Here is a 20,187-nt window from a genome sequence, read left to right on the forward strand (position 1 = left end):
GCACATCAGCATTAGAAGGGAGGCCGGGGAGGAGCAGGCGTGGTTTGGGGGGAGGGAGATGAGCAAATGGAAGACGCTTAATGCAGTCCAGATGGAAAAAATTGACCCTGACTTCACCAGTCAGGCAATGGCCATAGCCAAGCTGTTTCCTAGTGAGGAGGAAAACTAGAGAGGCTCGAGTAGCAGATGAGAAGTCAGCTCAGATAAAATAAGACAGCCATTCCCTTTGTCCCCCAAATGATCTCTCGCTCAAAACATGAAGCAAAATGTATGTTCTTCTGCCTCTTGTCAAAGTTGTCCAGTGGTTTTCCTCTTCTTGCTTGCTTTAAAGTTTCTAGAAGCAGAAGTGCCAGTGTGTGAAGTGGAAGGTTGTGCTCATCACATCCAGCTCCATCCAGAACAAAAACAGTAACAAAAAATTCATGAAGAAAACCACTTCTGTGAGATTTAGTGCCAAGAGGGTCATATAAAGTTTGGGGAAGCATCCAGAGAGATGAACTTGGCTGTCATCACTTAATAGGACGCATCATTTTGAGTTTAATAGATGCTGCCAAGTCTAACAACAGATATTGTTACTCTGTTCCTTGAGACCATGACAGCGGTTTAACTGTCTGTGAGTCACTGGAATAATAGCTATTGCTTGAAAAGAATGTGCAGAGAGGAAAGGATGTTCTTGTCTGGTGTATGTGTTTGCATCTGGTGCCATCACAAAGACAATAATAGGCTAATGTTTGAGCATGATCTTTTAATGGTGGCAGACATAACTGCTTTGTAGAATTAATTGGGTAAATCAGAATATTTGCTTTTCTTTATTTGTTTTATTTGTACTGGCTACAGAGCCAAATGAATACACCTCCATCTGGGGCAGGCAGGAAGCCTGAAATTAATAGCTCAAACTAGAGGCATAAAGCACATGAAAAAACCTGTTTTGTTTCATTTAGTGGTATGATGACAATGATGCGGTAGCTTCGATAACACCCTTACTGTCTTCATAAAGGGCCTTGGGAGAAATGATGTGAGCAGACAGTTCTGAGGTGGGAACTCAGAATTGCCCAGTAAAATCCCAGCAGTTCTTTCTGCAGACTCTGTTGGCCAGGCATTCACTGTCTTTCAGACTTCTGACCAGAAACCTCCTCCTGAGCCATGCCTTACATCAAACCAATTTCCAACTGTGTGGGAAGTGTGGGCTCCCTGAGCAGTGGATACGGAGATGACCTTTTCAGTCTCCAAAGGTAGTTCAGCTCAACAGTTACCATTAGTGACATTAAAGCCATGACCATGGTGAGCTGAACGGGAAACAGTACATTAGAATATCTCATGTTGGGAAAATACCACTAAAAAATGGACTGTCATAATGCACTTCTAACTAAATACTGACTGCCTGTGCTGTGCTCAGCAAGAGCAACCTTTAATAAATATGATCCAGACTCTGCCCTTTCTCTCCCAAAAAGCAAAGGCAAGCTACTCAGATAATCAAATACTCAGGGTATTCCCTTGAAAGTACCAGAGGCTAACCTGGCATGCTGAGTGTAAGTGAACACACTCTTTTCCAGTTGTCCCATAGTATGTAGCATTAATTGTCTTGTAGTAAAAGAGCGGAACAAGATGAGGTATTTAATTGGGAATCTCGCCTATTATTTTAAGCAGCTAATTTGTACATCTCTGTGGTACCTGTCAGATTACCATTGTTTAAAGGGTAAGTCAATCTTCTTGTATCAGGAAGAAAATAAAACAGCTTAATTTTATCAGAATTTTAAAAGGCATCATTAAATATCCTCTACTTGAAAAAGAAGTCTCTGTAGGCAATGTGTCACACTCACAGAGATAAGAAATGCTTTCCATATACAATCCATTCACTTTGTAGTTCACTTCTAATGGGCAGTTTGGTGAAAGGTACTTTCCAACATGCATTTAAAGTGATCCATTCAAAAGATAAGTAAATTGCAGCTGTTCATTAAACCCAGCACTTTATGTTGTGCTGCAAAGGTATATTTAACCAGGAAATGCTACTGTAGGCTCTTACTGTGTTTCTTTTTTTCTCTGAGATCTAGAAAATGTTATGATTCATCATCATTCCCAAAAGTGTCTGAAAATTACAGGCCAACCACGACAGCAAAACACTAGGTGCTTAGGGAAGTGAACACACCAAAGGGCATTGCAAATATTTTCCATACAGCTACTCTTGTTTGTTCCTGGTTCCTTTTGATCATTGTTTACAACACAAGCTTTCGTTAAGAGGAAACAAAGCTTTTGTTCTGACGCTATTGTAAAGTCTATATGCTGTAGCATATGTAACCCCTAGGAAGGGTTAAAGGAGGGGCCAAACACTACAACCCGCTGTAGTAGACCTTTAACCTTGCATGCACATACACACTGTAAGCCAGAAACTGTTACTGTTTTTTCAGACATTATGGTCTTGCTTATATAAGGCAGCACTGTAAAAGTGCAAGAGCTGATACACACATGCAGAATTCTGCAGTTACTTTCGCTGTCAGTCCTATTTTCAGATTCTGCCTGTTTTCTCTGAGCAGAGATGCTCAGCTGCCAGGTAGGAGTTTTGAAGGAAATTGGTCAAATTCTTTGCATATGCCAAGAAAAAGATGCCTCTGCTTGTCTTCCGGTACACAAAATCAAGCAAGCATCCGAATTTTCAGAGATCATATAACATGTCTGGGAAAATGGTGTCGAGGGAAAGGAAACATTTTCCAAGTTACTCAAAATCTTGTCCTTTGTAATGATGGAGACCAATATTGTCCCACAAGAAGAACTAGGCACCCTGCTCTGCCTGGAAATTCAGAGTCTCTTTAGGATGCGTGGGTCACAACCTCTTAGCATAAAACTGACTTTATGCCACAAATATGCATAATGAGAAGTGCACTAATGCTTTGCATTCCCCAACAGAGGACTGGGATTCTACATGGCCCATATACAAGTGGAGGAAAATGAGTGTGTAGGCTCTAATTAGAGGCCAGGAGGGATCTTGCCCCCAAACATTTAAACTTCACAATTTCTTCACCATTTCTTTCACTCCCTAACAATATTAACAACAAATAGTTTTGGGTTTGTGTAGCCCAGTCTCAACTCTCCTTGCCAAAGCACAGGGTGGTACCACATTATGGGAGAGGCAGATACTGATTTGACTGCGATAAATGTGGGTTTATTCTGTGCCTGAACCCATATGCTGGGGCTTTTGACTAGAGCGTCAATCAAACCTGGGCATTTTATAGAACATTTACTATTTAGGAACTACATTTTTTTCATGGTGCTAGGAGCTGAACTATCTTTGTAGTGAAGATAGATCTGAGGAAAAAGTGGGGCTTTGTCTTGCCCTGTAAGCTTCTTTGTAAAGTTTTCATCATTTTTGCTTCTTGTTGAGCTTGAAACACCTTAACAATCAACTCAAAACAAAGTATTTCTCAGGATGTTTCAACATTTCCATTTCTATTTCCTGTTAAAGTAAGGATATGCAGAGACAGAATAAATATGGGAAGTCATCAAAAGAAAACCAAAACCAAAACAAGCAAAAAAAAAAAACAACAACAAAAAAAAACCAACCATATTCTTATGGAACCTTTAAGAAGTGTTTGGTGCCAATTCTGGGTAAAGATGGCTCCAGCCCAAAGCATTACATACGAACTGCTCTGAATGAGGTTTTCATAAATCAAGATTTGGCTTGGGATCTGTATTTCACAGCTGCACTGTGTTATGTGTAGCTTCTGTCGTAGGCCAAAACAAGAACCTGAGTTCTGAACAGCTCTTGGCTGGTGGGAGAAGGATGCAAGGTCAGGTGAAGACCTCAGTTTTGTGGCTTCAGTCAGGCTTTGTCAGGAGGTGTCTAATAAAATATGAATATCCACAACGAGTCCCTGCTTTATTCTAGCTGATTCACCCATTTCCCTAATAATAATGAATCAGCAAAAAGAAAACTTGCCGAGAAGAAAGTCCTTCATTTACGTTGTTCAGTCATTAATACAGCTGCCTGGAGAAAAAACCTAGAGAACCTCTACAGCCACCAATCCTGTATGACTTCCTTAGGAAGAATTAATTCTTCTACGTGAAGACATTGTGTCTGCTTATGTCTTACTTTTGCCTGAGTTTTGACTGTTTAAGAATGTGGAGCTGGAGCAAACATACTACATCATATTTGGGTTGTATTTAAGCAGGCCACAATTCCCCACAAGTACAACTCTGCCTAAGATAGCAGCAGTGGAGACCAGTGCAGAAGAGAAGAGGCACAGGCCACAGCTAACGTTTATGGGAATAATTTGCCCTTTAGAAAATGGGATTAGCAATGCAAGGCCCCGAATTAGAGAGACATGTACAAATCCACAATGTTAGTGGCAAGGAAAATCCCTTTCATTCATCTGTGATTCAGAAAATGATTAAGCAGTTTAGAACAACCGTATGATGCAAGACCAGATCTTAAGCAATTAAGGTGGCTGGGGGAAGGGAGAGAGAGATAGAAAAGGTTTATTCCTCAGTAGCACCTTGCTGCTGTCTGCTTTGGCACACAGTTTAGTCAGGGAGCTGGAGAGAGGGGACATTTTACAGTAACTGGAGCTGTGAGCAACTCCTTTGCCTAAGCATTTAATTATGTGAAACTCGGCTAGTGTTGGGGTTTGTTGCAAATTTTAAGTAAGCCTGCATTGTCTGAAAGGTTCACTGTGATCTGCTGAGGCTGGCAGATATTTCTGTGGTTTTGGTGGGAAGCTGTTGAATTTTGGTCTCAACGACATGGTAAGTATATCATGAGGAGAGTACCAGTGAGGAAGAAAGAAGAGAAAGAAAAGAGGACTCCCTGTTTCTCCTTACTCATGTTAAAGAGATTTACACTGCTTTGCCCCATTTTGCTTTCCGGCTACCAAGTTAGCCCTAATTACTGCACATTTTGTATGCTCATTGGATTTTTGTATAAGCACTTTGTTCTTCACCACAGTCCATCAGAAGTCCTATCAGTTAGTACTGTATGGAGAAAAGTCACTTGAGGAGCAATGAAGAAGGAAAAAAAATAGACTGGAAGTCAAAAGACTTCATTTGGTTCCAATTAACTATGATTACCATGACCCCTTGTGCCAATTAAAACATCAGGTAGAGTATCAGCCACACCTGAGCTGGAAGGATATAATGTTTTTAGCAATATTTATACCATCACCTATAGATCATGTTTAGCCTCTTTAAAGCTGTTTGCCAGGCTGCTCAGCTCAGGATAAACTGTGTAAACTTTAGCTCCTTAAAATGCTAGCACTAGGCGATAAATAGACTGCACACTTGGTCACATACATGGCACCTTCAATCCATTCACATTATGGGCCACGTCTGCTCCTGCATGTTTGCATCTGTAATTGATTGTGGGAGCTATTAATCACAGGTGTGTGTGATAATGTTTAGACATCTCTTTGATTCAAGGATGCTATTAAGGAATTAGACTGCAGTAGGGTAAGAGTTTGTCTCTGTAATTAATTGCTCCTGCGGTTTTGCAATCCATAATCAAGTAGTGGTGCAAAAATCAAATACTGCCTTGAAAAAACCAAACAGCTCAATGACAACAATCACCCCAACTCGAGTTATGTGTTCTATTCATAGTTTACATACTGATGACTGAATATTTCTGTTTTATATGTACAACTTGTGAAACAGATGCTCAGTGTCTGTTTCAGTTTCTGAGAGCTGCTGCTGGAGCTTGTAAAAGATATGATAAAAAATGGTAAGGTAACTAGAAGGATTCTGCCTCACAGTACTTAATTAGATCTCCCTCCAAGTTACACTTCAACAAGGACTGAAGAGTGACTTTACTAACTACTTGTTTTGGTCCCATTGTGATTAGGATTCTGACAAGATCAGGATTACTTGATCCTATTAAAATTCATCATAAATTTAGACTTATAACCAGAAGGCATCCTTGTAGGCTTAGGAATTTCTCATTTCTTAAGAGCTGGTATTAAGCACATTTGGACTGAATCAGTTTTTTGGTAGAAAGCTTTGGGAGGAAAATGACAGAAGGAAATGTTTTTGAGTCTTTGGGAGTGACTTTGCCTCTGGAGTTAGTCTCTAGGAACAGGCTGGGAGATGCTTTAGTTGTAAATGAGAGGTAAAACAAAACTTTTCTCCAGGTGCACTTGGTTGTTTAAAGATCTTCTCATGTTTGACGTGTGAAAGCATTAAATGCATTAAGCCAAGATGATTCTAATTCAGGCAATTACTTTTCACTTACCCCAAACTCCTCCCAGCAATTTAAAGTGACTTTTTCAGACTGGAAATTCTTTGGGGAAAGAGCTTGCAGCAATACCAGGAACAAATTTAATATTAGTTTTCTCACGTCCTGTGCTGGTTCTTATACAATATTGCTGTCATTAACAAACTATTACCTTCCATCCTAGAAATAGATGCACCCCAGCCCAAGATGAAATAATTGAGGTGGTTTTTTGCAGAGTTCATTGAAATCAAATCCTAACACGTAGTAAGTTGTTGTTGTTTTTGTTATGCGAAATAATCTTGCATTTTGAATACCTTCCCTTTCCCTCTGGAGACATTGCCATCAAGGTGACTGTACCTGCTTCCAGCACCAGATTAAGAACAATGGAGAAAATGGAACAAAACAGAGGTTTTCAAATTCCATTCTGATGTCTAGTTGCCAAAGGAGCCTGCCGTGCTCAATTCAAGGGCTAATCCATGACCATCACTCTACTTCAATAATTACAGAACATTAATGAGTCTGTTTCCTTATTACAGAGCTCAAAATAAGAGCATTGGCATTCCGATTTAGCAGGGAACTTTTAAAGTCTTAGCCCAAGGATTGTAAGAGGAATGGATTTTTTTTTTTTTTAATTAACTTTGCATTCAAAACTTGTCTTAAACCATCTGTTCTCATGCAAAGGCTGAGGGAGGGGGAAGCTAGCCACAGATTTTCATCAGCGAGCTGTTAAATTAGTCCCTTTACTTCACAGGGCTTGTTTTATTCAATCTGCCTTTATTAAGAACACAGGTTTGATTCTGCAAGGAACAAATTCTTCTGGTTCTTTAAGGAAAATGGTTTTAAGCAGGGTTTTATTAGGTTGCATTACTGGATAAGCGATACAACATGTTACCAGTGTGAATCATCTGATTTACAGTGACAAGAAAGGACCTTAAAAAAATACCCAAAGCCAAAACATTGGCTGGCAAGGGTTAACAGGGCCAGATTTGATCTACTTTTTCAAAGTTTTTCTGTCACAATTGGTAGTAACTGTCTAGGGCTTTTAGATATTTTGACTAAGTCTTTTTACCCTCCCTAAATTAAGAAGCAGAGAAACTGGGTCCAGACTGTAAGTATTCTAACCAGCCTGAATAGTCATAGTGAAGTCAGCAGGGCTGCTGATGAAATGAAGCATGATCTGGGAGGAGGTCTAGCACTATTTCATCCTAAGAGGCAAGAGACATGGATAGGTCATCTTGCCTTCGCAGCCTTACAGTATGCTTGTTTTCTTTCACTGGCTTAGTCCTGCTAGCACAGCTTTTGGGAACCCCCTGTGCTTGTTTGTGAGCAAACAGGCATTTACAAATCTCTGCTTTCGGAATGATGCAGGCTTCAATCATACCAGGTGAGCATAATGTGACTGAGAGTCATGACTGAAAATCCTCAGCCTTTTTCCATTGTCTGCATTCAAATCCTTTTTGCTTGCTGCACTCAAGTGATGAGTGATCTGGCAGGTAACTGGGAAAGGGCACAAAGAATATTGATAGAAACAGAAATGTGATTTCTTAATTAGAAGTAATAGGAGAAACCTGACCCTAAGTGATATATTCAGCTACCATGAGGTCAAAGTGCATATTCTCTCTGGCAGCTGAGAGCACCTCTTGCACTGAAGACAGGGTGAAAGTGGTATGTGAAGATCTGCAGGCTCAAAGATATCTCAGGTAACCCCAAAAGGGAAACTGAATATTTTCACTGAAAACTTTATAACAAAATAAAATAGTTTCACTCGCTAAAGTTGATAGCTTTCAGTCCAAGGATATGTCTCTCCCAGTCATGTTAACAGATCTTTATCAGTATTTGTGTCTAGCCTAAAATTAGCTCCTTTCCTATATAGAGGTCCTGAGGCTAAAATGAGCTTTTAGACATGAAGTAAACTTATAGAAGAAGTTCTGAAATGGATGGCTAGAATTTCTAAACCAAAATTCCCAGTCATCCAAGTTTTTTGGACATTGCAAGCTTCTCTGATGAATTTTCAAGTTGTGCTCTAGATTACGTTGAAAACCCCATCCCACAGTAAACGCCTAATTTGAGTGTTCCAGTAGTTTGAGTCTTCTGACTGAACTGAGCTATGAAAGCGGAAAGAAGATGGTTCCCTGGAAATCAGTGCATAGTCCTAGTGCTGTCCTCCCCAGCAGATTTTGCCTTACCTGTCCCAACTAAGTCTCATTGCCAAGAGGTGGTACTACAGACTGCTCTAGCTGTAAAGAAAACTTCGTAAATTCATTGTCCCTCCTTTAACTGCAGTGAGAAGAATAAAAGGAGAAACAAGATTTGCAGCATCCCTTTGAGATGCAATGGTGAATGCTCTTATCAGTAACAAGTGTCACTTGTTTAATCCTCTCATAACCTATTCCCATTTTGAGTCTTGTATTTTATTTATGAAGCCATAGCATGATCAACCTATGGACTGAGAAATTATCACTGAAATTATGCTGGAAGTTGTGTGGGAAGGGGTAAAGTCTCACTATCCTCTCCTAGGTATTTTGAGAACTCACTGAATACATTTGTTCAAATTAAATCCGATAGGGTACTTTCTAAATGCTTAATTTTGGATTTCTATAGAGAAAAAAGCATCCTTAGCTTTTCATACCAATTTACATGCAAAAGATGACATATATATATTCATATTTCAGACTCCATAAAAGGAAAAAAGAAAAAGAAAGGGGAAAAATACTACAGAGATCCCCCTTGGCCCTTCACAGAGCTTGGAAATTAAGTCTGAGCTCAGGAAATCAGTTTTCTTACCATACAGTGAATGATTGCTCTCTCAGTTTCATGACTAACCATCTAGTTTTGCTTTCTGGTGGGTGCTTAGTCATTTGGGATGCTTGAGTCTTCTACATCCTTTCCCTCAGAGGGAACAGAGGAGTCACATTACTGCATGCTGCAGTCTGCCTATGCCAGCAGGCCAGGAGTGGCTTGGGAATGACAGTCTTGCCTTGTTGCTGTTATTAAAGGAACGATGACTAGTACTGAGAAGTCCTGGACATTTGACCACACTTGCGAATGAATCTCCACCAATTTTCTTCAGAGTGTGTTGACCCTTTTGGCATAAAGAAAAATCCTTAGTGCAGCAGAACTGAGCATCTTTAGTCTGAAATAACAGGTTTGACTGGAATGTTTATTTTGATAGCTATGGGATTTCAGGGAATTTGGTGAGGTAGGAATCCTGTGTAAGACCACAAATCTATTCAAAATGCTGTTCCATTAGCCTCTTTCTCTGCCCTGTCCGCATCCAATGCAATCTCCTTGGTACAATATGTAATGAAAGCTATGAAACCCCTGATTTTTTTTTTAAACATCTATTTGCATGGAATTTGAACCTTGCTACAAATAAACCATAAAAATGACATTAATAAACACCGGAAAGCGGTAATGATGTGTTATTGCCACAGGAGGGCCAGTTAAACAAGTTAAAGGCTGACACAGTTTTCCAGATGCAGTGTTGCACAATGTGCTTGTTTACCTTGTTCATTTACTCTTTCCCTTTCCCTCCTTAGACACACACATGGGGGTACCAAGGGCGAATGGACTCAGAAATGTCAAATACAAGTTACGATCTCCCTCCCCTATGGTTTTATCTGTAAGATCGTGTCTTTTACTTGTAAAACCTTTGCCAACCACAAAAATTTGTCATCTTTTGACAAATAACTTCTGATGTTTGAAAATGAGGATACTTGTATCTAACCTCAAGTTCTACTCCCCTTTGTTTATCTTCTTTATACATATATATTCAGTTTATTTCTCCATTCCAGGTCTTATTCCTGTACCTTTCCCATGAATTATGAGAGTTGAAAACAAGTTTTTCTCTCCTTGATTTAACCAGTGTATCCAGAACTCTTCTGGTTTTTGTCCCACTGAGTCATTTTAGCCCTTTAAATTTTACCTTGGAAACTTTATTTTCTCTTTATTTTATAGTGATGACCTCTTTACTTGCGTAATACAGTCCAATGCTGTAAGTTAGAAATGTCCTTAGAAATGCAGCTGGAATTGGGTATAAAGTTTAGGATGCCTGAAGAGGACAACAGCATGTCTAGGATTTATGTCTGATTGATCTGATAATTCTCATTAATGTCAGTTCTTACTGTGCTCTGAAATCAGCTACACAGATGAGTATTCTGTTGCCACGCTTGCAATTTGCTCTGTGTTTAGAAAACAGATCCTACAAGGCGTTAAAATCACACAGATGGGTTTAAGCTAAACTAATGTTCAATCTATTTTTCACAAATCTAAAATCTACATATTTCCTTTCTTAGAAAAACTTTTCATCCGACTAGTGTGGAAGTGACAAGAATTACTAAATGAATACTGCAGGAGTGAAGAAGTTGCCTTGGCTCATAGGCAATGGATTTACCCTGGCTGTCACATCACACATTTATAACAAGCCAATTCCTTGGAGAACCTCCGTTAGGTTCAGATCCATCCATACTTTCATATCTTGCCAGTTTCAATGAAATGAGGATAATTTAGAAAAGTAGAATTATATTTTGACAGATCAAAGATGCACATATTAAGTTGAACTAATTGCAGTGAGGAATTTTGACCTATTTTCTTTGAAGTCTTACAAAAAATAAATTAGGTGTGCCAATTCCATTTGCACAGGGCAAGTTCAGGATTCCTGACAATACTATTGCTGACAAGTTGTGATTTTGTTATAGCCACCAAATAAACTAATTTTTGTTCTAGGATCAGGCAATTATTCATACAGAGAAGGGAAGCCCAGTTAGTGAATATCTCCTGCTTCTGTTCAGATGATTAGCTGAATCCAAGTATTCTTTTCTGCTAGTTGCAGTCTTGCTTCATGTTTTCTCCTAATGAAATCCGAAGCTTTTCAGGTGGATATAGATCAACGTCTGCACAGATTTATTTATTTACTTACTTATTGGTTAATATCCCAGAGGCTTCCCTCCAACAAAATAGTTTTTAAGTATATACTGTAGCTTACAGGATGCACCCGGTACCTGCATGACAGATATTAGTCTTCTCTTCATGGACTGAAATGCAAATGTGCTGAAAAGTGTGAGTGATCTTCTGCCTGGTGGCCCCCACCAAGGGCAGTCAAAAAATGTGTCAAAAAATGGGCAGGAAGCTTGGAGGGGAAGAAGATCAACAAAAGATCATCAGTGTCTGCAGCATGGCTGATTTCTTTTGTGTGGATTTGAAAGGAGAATTTATTAATCTGAGCTAAGTTTTCTGCTGTCTTAGATGGTGGTCATTGAATATGGGAATAATACTAATAACAATACTAATAATACTAATGCTATGTAATAATACTCAGTTTCTGAGTCCACCTTCTCTGTGCTGTTATACCACCTGTCTTTGGAGTTGTCTTTCATCTCTTTACCAGTTCTTTCTCCTTAATCTTAGGAGCAAAAATCAGTTTTCAGCCCAGAAACTGCCTCCTTTGTATTGAGGCAGTGTAGAAGCAGGAAAGGAGAGTAGGCAGTTTCAGATGCAGTGACCTGTCTGGGTTATTCTTGGCCAGTATCACCACAGTGGCTTCATTCTTTGGCATCGCAGATGTAGAGAAAGGCAGAGACATGCATGGCCTGAATCTTATCTCCCACTTATACCAGGAGAGCATTTGCCTTTAATCGTGAGCACAAACCATTAATGTTGCACGACTACAGATTGTGGTCCAGTTACAGAGGAAGGCTGTATCTCCCTCTCTGTTTCTACTCGATCAAAAAGCCCACGAACCTTGCTACTCCCATTTCCTTCTTTGCCTTTCTTGTCTCCGTTCCCTTAGGGTCCTAGCTTCTACTGACTGACCTTTACAAATGCAACAACAATAATTATCCTATAATTAGACACTCTAAGTCACGTTGTTGCTAAAGCTGTCAGTATGGGAAGGAAGCAAGCAGTGCTTAAGGTAAGAGTTATGGGCTCCTTCTTCGCTGTATCACCAGAGGTATTTGTGCCAAGTCCTTGGCATTTCATTAGGTGGCTGTTGGGGTTCCCTTCTAATTGCGTTTCATAAGTTAGTGATTGCTGTTCATGATTCAGTGGTTGTCTGTCTCTAGACCACATAGATAGAGAGTAAAGGACATTCAGAGTTTCAGCAGATTTCAAGTTCCTGCTGCCATTATGGCCATTGACAAATTAAACCACCCAAGCTCATCAGGCTATCTATCCAGCATTAGAGGTGCACCTCAGTCTTCTGGCTTTCATCCCAGAGCCTGGAATGTGTAGGTTTAATTCTGGCAGGTGGCAAATATGTACTGCTTGTGTAAAATCCAAATACCTGGCAAATCCTTCTTGGTATTAGTAATACCTCTGAAACCATAATTTTCATTGCCCCATCAAAATGGGTGAGACATTCTTGTAGAAGTGTTCTAGCTATGACAAGGTTTGGAAGTACAGCCCTGGATTAAAGACATAAAGCTTCTCTTATCCACCCTTCATGACATGGGCACTCCATTTAAATTTCTTAGCAAGGCATTGAATATAAATACAAAGAAATATGCGAGTTCCTTATAGTTGGGATTAGCGGAATTTTCATCTTCCTTTTTTTCCTTATCCTTAGTGTCTTCTGCGGCCAGTGGTTGCCATGTAACAAATCCCTTAAAAACCTCTCTGACTTGAGATGTGCAGCAGGACTTCTCTGCTCACTCACACTGTGGCTATTTCTTCTTCCTTTATTTGCCCTGTAAAAAAAGTTGTTTCTTTTTGACCCCAGTTTCATTTTCCCTGGGCATAGTACATCAAGCAGTGCCTGCAGAAATACACAGGATGGAATATCTGACTTTATCTCTTTGTTGTTCACGTTTCAATGTCTTGCTGCTTGGATTAGTTATCCAAACCTCACAGTAAAAATATTACTAATAAAATCACACATTAATATAATACTCTGCCTTGGTACCAAATTTCTTCTGGCTCTTACTTACGCTTGCATTATTGATAAGCATCAGGCAAAAGAAGGGTCCCTAGGTTAAATCTATATTGCTTTGAATTTCCCTTCTATGCTTAACATCAGACACCACCAACACATCTTGAACTGATTTAAGGCCCTGGGGTGTTACTCAGTGCCATTCAAAACACAGCAAGCCACTTTCCATGTGCTGGGGCCACTAGGGCTCGTTAGAATGGCATTTTTAATAAAACTTCAGTGTAACTACAACATTTTGCGGCTCCACTCTCCAGATAAACCGTTACGTACGTCATTCCCCACTTCACCTCCCCTTTTACACACCCACTAGACTTTTGACCAGCCGGCCAAATTCATTATGGGTGTAAATCTATTGCAATCAATAACATTTCTTCTGCTTGACACTTACTGTTGGCAAAAGTTTCCATAAGTTGGTTTGCGTGCGTGTCTTTTTTTTTAACTTCCTATAACAAATTAAGTCTTGAAACAAATGCTATTATTCAGGTGAGGCAATGCAGGAGCATTAAAAACACTGTTTTCAGATGCAGCTGGTCTACGTTAGAGTTGTTTTCTGGTCCAGAAAAGGCTGAGCTGTTAACAGTGCATGATCATTTGATCATTTTCCTTTACTTTGCCTAAAATGAAAAAAATACACTTATCCAGTGCAATTTCTTCAAGGCAAGAATATCTCCAGGCTTCACAAAAGAATCCTCTGATGCTAGCTAGGATATAATAGGCAAAAAAAGCATAAAGGCTATGTTGATGGCTTAAATCAATATCTGTGCTACTGGCTAAAATCAAACCATCTACAGTGCACACAGGCAATCTTAACCAGCTACATCAGGACAGTGTTTCTTGGGACCTAGTTCCATGGGGATTGGAGGGACCTAGAGGGGAATGATGCCACCACGAACTGCAGCTGCTGGAGCAGGAGCCTTGCCAGCAGAAGTTTTGCACAGTTTTTTATGGATGGTCAAGCTCAGCATCTCCTGGAGGTTTGCTCCTCTGATGATGCACCCTAATGAAGCCTATTTTGCTTCTGCTTTCAGTTTTCTGGCCTTGTTATTAAACCGTGTCAGACATGGGACAAAAGAATCAATACACGTATTCCCTGAAAGTGAATCATCATGTACTCTGTGGGATTTGGATAAATAGTCTGAATCACACTTTCTTCACCTCTCTAGACTTCCATTTCAAACACACTCTACAGTCCTCAGAGGACAAAATACTGCTACTTCCAAGTGGTTTTGCACTGATGAAGAAAGACCTGTGCTAAGATATTTTTCATACAAAACACTGTCTTATGCTCCCTGATAGGTAGTTCCTTTACTTTCAGCAACACCAGACAGATTCTGCATAGTTTTGTTTTTCGGCAAGGGCTGCATCTTTGTGCATGGATAGTTACATATTTACAGCTCCTAGCAGAGTTTTAAGTAGTACAGTAATAAATATATAAGACTGATTATGTGGTGGATGTGCTGTTTCCACCTCTTTTCCAACACAAAACTCTCCTCTGTTCAGCATCTCTCCCTCCTGCCCTGCCACAGCTGACAGGGATGGGAGGTGTAAACTCCTGCGTGGCAGAGCATGCACCAAGTCGGCAGCTAGCACCATTACTCCCAGCTTACACAGTCGCCACGCGATGCTGTTTAATACCAGAGCAATGAGGTGAATAAAACCTACAAAAGTTTATAGTGTGTAAATTACTGTTGCACCCTGCCCTCTGCCTCCACGCTGAACTGCCTGCAACAGAGATTTATAAATGAAAACAGTCCCTTTCCATGTGATGGCAGAAGGACTTCCAGGAGCTGGAGAAATGTCAGGGAAATTATATTGGGATGGGAAGCAGGAGAAAATGTCCCAGGCAGTTCTGGCTCTTGACACCTCATCCTCTGAACATTCCACTCCCAGGCACCTTTGGAAAGAGATTGTTCTGGAGAGCCTTGGCTTGAGGCCACAAGTCTCCCTCCGAAACCTCAGCACCAAGAGTCATACAAGTGAGCAAAGCTTACTTTGAGAGCAAGAAAGGAGGCAAAGCAGTAAGTGGGGTCAACAAACAGCTAACTCAGGGCTTTGAGCAGAGTATAGAGGTGAGGAAACCAAAGGCGCTTTGGAGGAGGGATCTGCTGGAGGCTGTGCACTGCAAGGGCTGTTGTTTTGCCTCTTCTTGGCTTTCAAAAATGTCACTGTTGTGTAATAGGAATAGCTGCTGGCCATCCCGTATCTTACATATTTGAGAAGACTGGAAAATTCTGTTTCAGAGTATCTAAAACTACTGAGGAAGCATGCCATTGTAGACAGGCAGCTACAGTTCAGCTCAACACATGAGAAGCACTGGCAGCTGCCGTGTTATCTTTGGAGCCACTGCACAGTCTCTCAAATTGAAAACACGACAAAACATTTTGAGTAAATGCTGAAACTTTTATGATCTCTTGGGGGAAAAAGAAGTTTCAGATAGTGTAATCTGATGAGTGTGGTATAGATGAAGAGATAGTGCCTGCTAGAAGATGCATATGCATGTTATAAAATGAGAGGATATATCTGGCTCCATGCTTACAATAAGGTCTGCTAGCACAGATTCCTTTAACTATTCAAAATCTTGTTACTGTAAGTAGGACTTGAACAACAGACAGAGGCATTTTCTGAAGCAGCTTCTGGTACTCCACGTGTTTAGAAGCAGCATGTTTTTCCAAAAGCTGGTGTCAGCTCTGGGTGGCTGCTCTGCTTTTAGCAGATGACTGGCTTTGTACATGTCGTTTTGCTTTCTGTGCCTCAGTTTCCCTGTTTTTAATACAGATAGTAAAATCACTTGCATCATCAAGTGCTTTGGTATTGAAAACCTGTTCTCTCTAGGGAAAGGTTTTGATGTTCTCATGTTTCCGGATGTGTAATAGGCCACTGCAAGTTTAAGGAAGCTTACTGAGGTGTTTGTTAAAAGTAGTTAATGATATATCTATATATAGATATAAAAGTAATTCAGAAACATCCAGGGGCTATGTTTTAAAAACAAACGAATACATAGCTATAGCAAGTACCAACCTTTGGCAATACTTGCTATAGTGTGGTATTTCAAGAGCACAGTTAGGGCTGGTCCTGCTGAATCCAGGGGAATTGCAAGTGCTCTGCATGTTTCAGGATTAATCCCAGACTCTTATTTCCATGCAAAAAGAAGGAGTGATTCCCAGTGTCGCATCAGCTTCTGCAGATGTCATCTCTTTGATGGTTGCTGCGTGCAAATGCACGTCTCGCACACAATCAGATGGTTGTTCTGCTGAAACTGGGCAAAGGCAGAGAAACATCAAGTTAAAGGTCATCTCCAAATCTCTCATTTTCCTCCTCTGTTCTGCCTTCCTTAGAGCCCATGATTTTGTCTCAGGACTTTCTGGGAATCGTGCTGGCCCTGTGTTCCTGCCAGCACTCTGACTGCATTTTGCTTATGAGTAAAGAAGTTCTCATGCAGACACTTTGCACAGTCAATTAGTAAAGTAATTGAGTACTCTTTGGGATGAAAGGTATAATACACACACAAGATTATTCACCATTTTCATTACATACCATATCCGGGAAGATGCAGGAATGCAATGCATCTAGTCACTTCATGGTGAGGTAACTGAATGACCTGCTTTTCCTCATTTACATCTGACTCAGTATCATTTGAATACTGTGCTTTATGTGTGATATTGCCTTATTACTTTTACAACACCCAGGAGAAGACTAGAAGAGCCAGCAGGTCTCTGCCCTCAAGAGCTTATTTTATCTGGAAGAAAATGAGTGGAAGGTAATACACAATAGGGAGGAGATGGGTGGAGAGCTTGAGATGGTTGGACTGCAGGATAATCATTATTATTAAAGTCCTTATGGATATCATGGGAGAAATTAGTCTTAGGTAAGGATTTGAATGGAATGAGACTAGATGCTTAGCAGGCCAGAACTGGGAGGCTGTTTAAGCAGAGAAGGGTGGTGTAGGGAAAAGATTGGATATACATATATATATGTATATATAGTTATATATGCCTATATACAAATTTTATATATAAGGTTATATAGAAGATGATATCACCCAGCCCAGTCTGTAAAGGCAGAGCTAAAATAGATGTCACACCACCTTTTTGGAAACATCCCATCAAATAGCATCTTCTTGAGGCTCCTCTTAAAGTTTTAGGATCAAGGCTGGGCAGAATGTGTCAGTTTCTAAATGTCACAGGTGTGAAAACCTGCCTCTCAAATTCTTGTGCTTCAGGACACGGGGAGGTTGCCTGTATTGTAGAAAATGGGGGATTGTTTTGCTGTCTGTATTAGATGTTTTGCTTTGGTATCCTCATCATGTTTAAAAAGTGCCAGCTAAAAATACTGGGCTACTGAACTGACTGAATCCTGTGCCACAGCAGTGCATGTCATCCAACGCTAAAGCTCTCTCTTGTGGTCGTGGTATGCAAATACATTTAACTTATTCGAGGCAAACGTGGCTCATAAACTACTTCAGCAGAACACAAAGCTCGTGATGAGCTGAGAAATCATGTCTCAATTTCGTGTTAGCTAAGCTGACAATTTCTATTCCTAATTCTAAATTGAGGACGTATATCATAAAAATTTCTAATACCAAATCTGTAACTTTAAAAACTTTGTTCTTTTAAATACGAGGCTGCATTTGTCACATCTATCACTGAAGTACTAAAAAAAGCCGATTCAGATACTTATAATCACAACCTTCCCACTGTGCTTGAATATCCAGCTTCCACTTCTAAGAGTAATTTTGCCCTGGCTAGCTTTGATTTCCCTTGCTGAAACTTCGTTTGCATTTGTGTGCTGAGCCTCTGCAGCCACGAGGGCCGGGAAAGCCTGGGAACGGCAAGAAAGTGCTGTACGGCACAATGAGTATGGAAAACAACTGGACACTCATTAGTTTTGCAAAAGCAGAACCTGTTCCCCACAGATGAAAGCTGATTCATACGACTTTTTTCTGACAGCGAGCACTGTCTCTGCTGATTAAGAAATTGTCTGATCAGATAGTGAAAGTCACAGCGAGCTGCCGTGTCATCTCCTGATGGTGCTGATGCTTTGTGCTGCTGGGAATCTGGGCTCATCTGAGTCACTTTGTTCTGGCATTAAGCTGGGTTTGCCTTCGCTCTTTCCTTGGCCAGAGGGGAACTACGAAGTAAACTTTACAAACAGATCTGAATTAGTTTACAGATGTTCCCTAAATGCCTTCGGGTGGTTAGAAAGTCTCCAGGGGCCTGGAAGCAGGGGCTTCCCTACTGCTTAGCGGTGTTAGAGGTGAAAGTATTGAGCTACCCGCAGGCCTGAGTGGTGTCGGTCTTATCAGTGGGGACCGAGTGGCTGGGCAGTGAAGGCTGTCTGCCAGCCCAGGGTAGGAAATGTCTCACTTGGTCAATGTCCGTTTTGAGCAGTGCTGAGGTGCTGTTGGATTCATTTTCACTCCTGATGATAAGAAAAATGAAGGGGGAATAAAGGTCTTCCAAAGGTACTGAGCTATAAAGATGATGTAAATGTTTCCTTCAAGTAATACAGCAGCAGACAGGGGCTGAGCTAGGAGATCTGAAGAAGCTTGTGAGCCTGATCAAAGGTGCAAAGGAAGAGGTCAGAAATTAGCTTGGGGGACAGGTTTTTGGGTGAGGGTCAGGCAGTGGGGATGGATGGGGGGAAGCAAGAGGTGCATTTCTTAGCTGTTTGGCATACAGCTTCAAAATCCACTCCCCAAGTGGCTCCATCTCCCTCCTAGGTCCCTGCCACAAGTCTCCCCACTGGATCCAGTGACTGGTATAAAAGGCTGTGCATCCCAGACAGGCCCTAGTTCCAGTACAAGCAGCCTCTGTGATAACATCCCCCCCCTTCTGTTTAACAGAAGAAACCTTCCACCTTTATGATGCATTCAAACACAGGTCTCTTTCTTTCTAAACATCTAATAGATGACATGAAATTACATCACTATGAAGATCCCAGCAGGTTTTAAACATTGAATTTTAGGGGAAAAAAAAAAATTTTAAAAAGTTTTCTGACCTTTGGAATGCTTCCACTCACTACTTCATCTTCTTCTGTCCTTTTTTATTATTCTACATCACAAAACAGATGACATTTAGATAATTTTCCTTTTTCTGTTTCGTATTTGGTGAATGTGCTAAACTTTGGCCATTTTTGGAAAGTTAGAGAGTGGCCAAGCAAATAAACTCAGGGAATAAGTAAGATTATTTTCTCTCCTGATATTGGTAATACCCCCCCCCCCCAAAAAAAAAAAAAATTTAAAAAAAATTGTGTGGGTTAGATTTTGAGTGAGAAACCCCCAGTCTTCAGAGGATGTTTTGGCTGTTTTCCAAAGTGTCACTTTAAATAAAAATAAAAACATTTTAACTGGAAAATTTCAACCAGCTCAAATTTTCCAAGCTATGGCAGTCGCCCACTTAATGCAAACCCCGGACTTGAGTCAAGATGGCAGGATCGGGCTGCAGTTTGCCTTACTGCAAAGCTGGTTATTAAAATACATTTGATTTTGAAGGAGGCTTTTATTTTCCTCATTGTTTTGAAAGAAACAATAAATTTTCCTAGACAATTACAAAATGACAGTTCTAAAGGACTGGAAGAACGGGTCTGTTGGATGAATCCAGGCATACCTGTGACTGCTTTGAGTCGCTCCTGCTTTGGTAGAAAGGAACAATTTTAAAGATCAACAAGCTTTCAGGGCTTCATCTTCTGAGTCATTAACTGCTTTCAGTGGCAACTAACAGCCAAATTGGGCTCGAGAGAGCTTATTGAGAGTGAGGAAGCCCTGAGCCTCTGCCAGGGCCGGATCCTTTGTCTTATGTTAATACAAAACGCAGCGTAGATGATCGGGAATGCCGTAACACGCAGAAGCGTGACAGTGGGGTTACAAAAACAAAGCTAACAGGCATGCAAAAGGAAAACTGGGAACACTGCTAATGGCTTCTTAAAATTAAGGCAGAATAAAGGGCTTTCCTGGTTAAGTTTCACTAGAAGTTAATTTACCAAAACATTCAGTTTAGAAATGTGAAAAAACATGATCGTCCCCTGTTATTGTGATAGGTTTTTTTTTTCCCAGAACTGCAACTTAGAA

General features: G+C 40.5%; 1 long non-coding RNA gene across 2 annotated transcripts in view; it reads left to right on the plus strand.

The window, feature by feature from the left end:
* The first annotated feature begins 7,817 nt into the window (after positions 1-7,817).
* LOC133271300 (uncharacterized) overlaps positions 7,818-20,187 on the plus strand; it is a 36,358-nt gene continuing 23,988 nt past the window's right edge. For both annotated transcript variants that reach the window (XR_009744074.1, XR_009744073.1), the window contains exon 1: positions 7,818-7,893. This is a non-coding gene — a long non-coding RNA (uncharacterized LOC133271300). The remainder of the gene's footprint in view (positions 7,894-20,187) is intronic.

This window comes from Pezoporus flaviventris, unplaced genomic scaffold (genome assembly GCF_033815535.1).
Source record: "Pezoporus flaviventris isolate CSIRO_AGI_PZ_B2104156 unplaced genomic scaffold, CSIRO_AGI_Pfla_v1 ptg000023l, whole genome shotgun sequence".
In the NCBI taxonomy this organism is placed as follows: domain Eukaryota; kingdom Metazoa; phylum Chordata; class Aves; order Psittaciformes; family Psittacidae; genus Pezoporus; species Pezoporus flaviventris.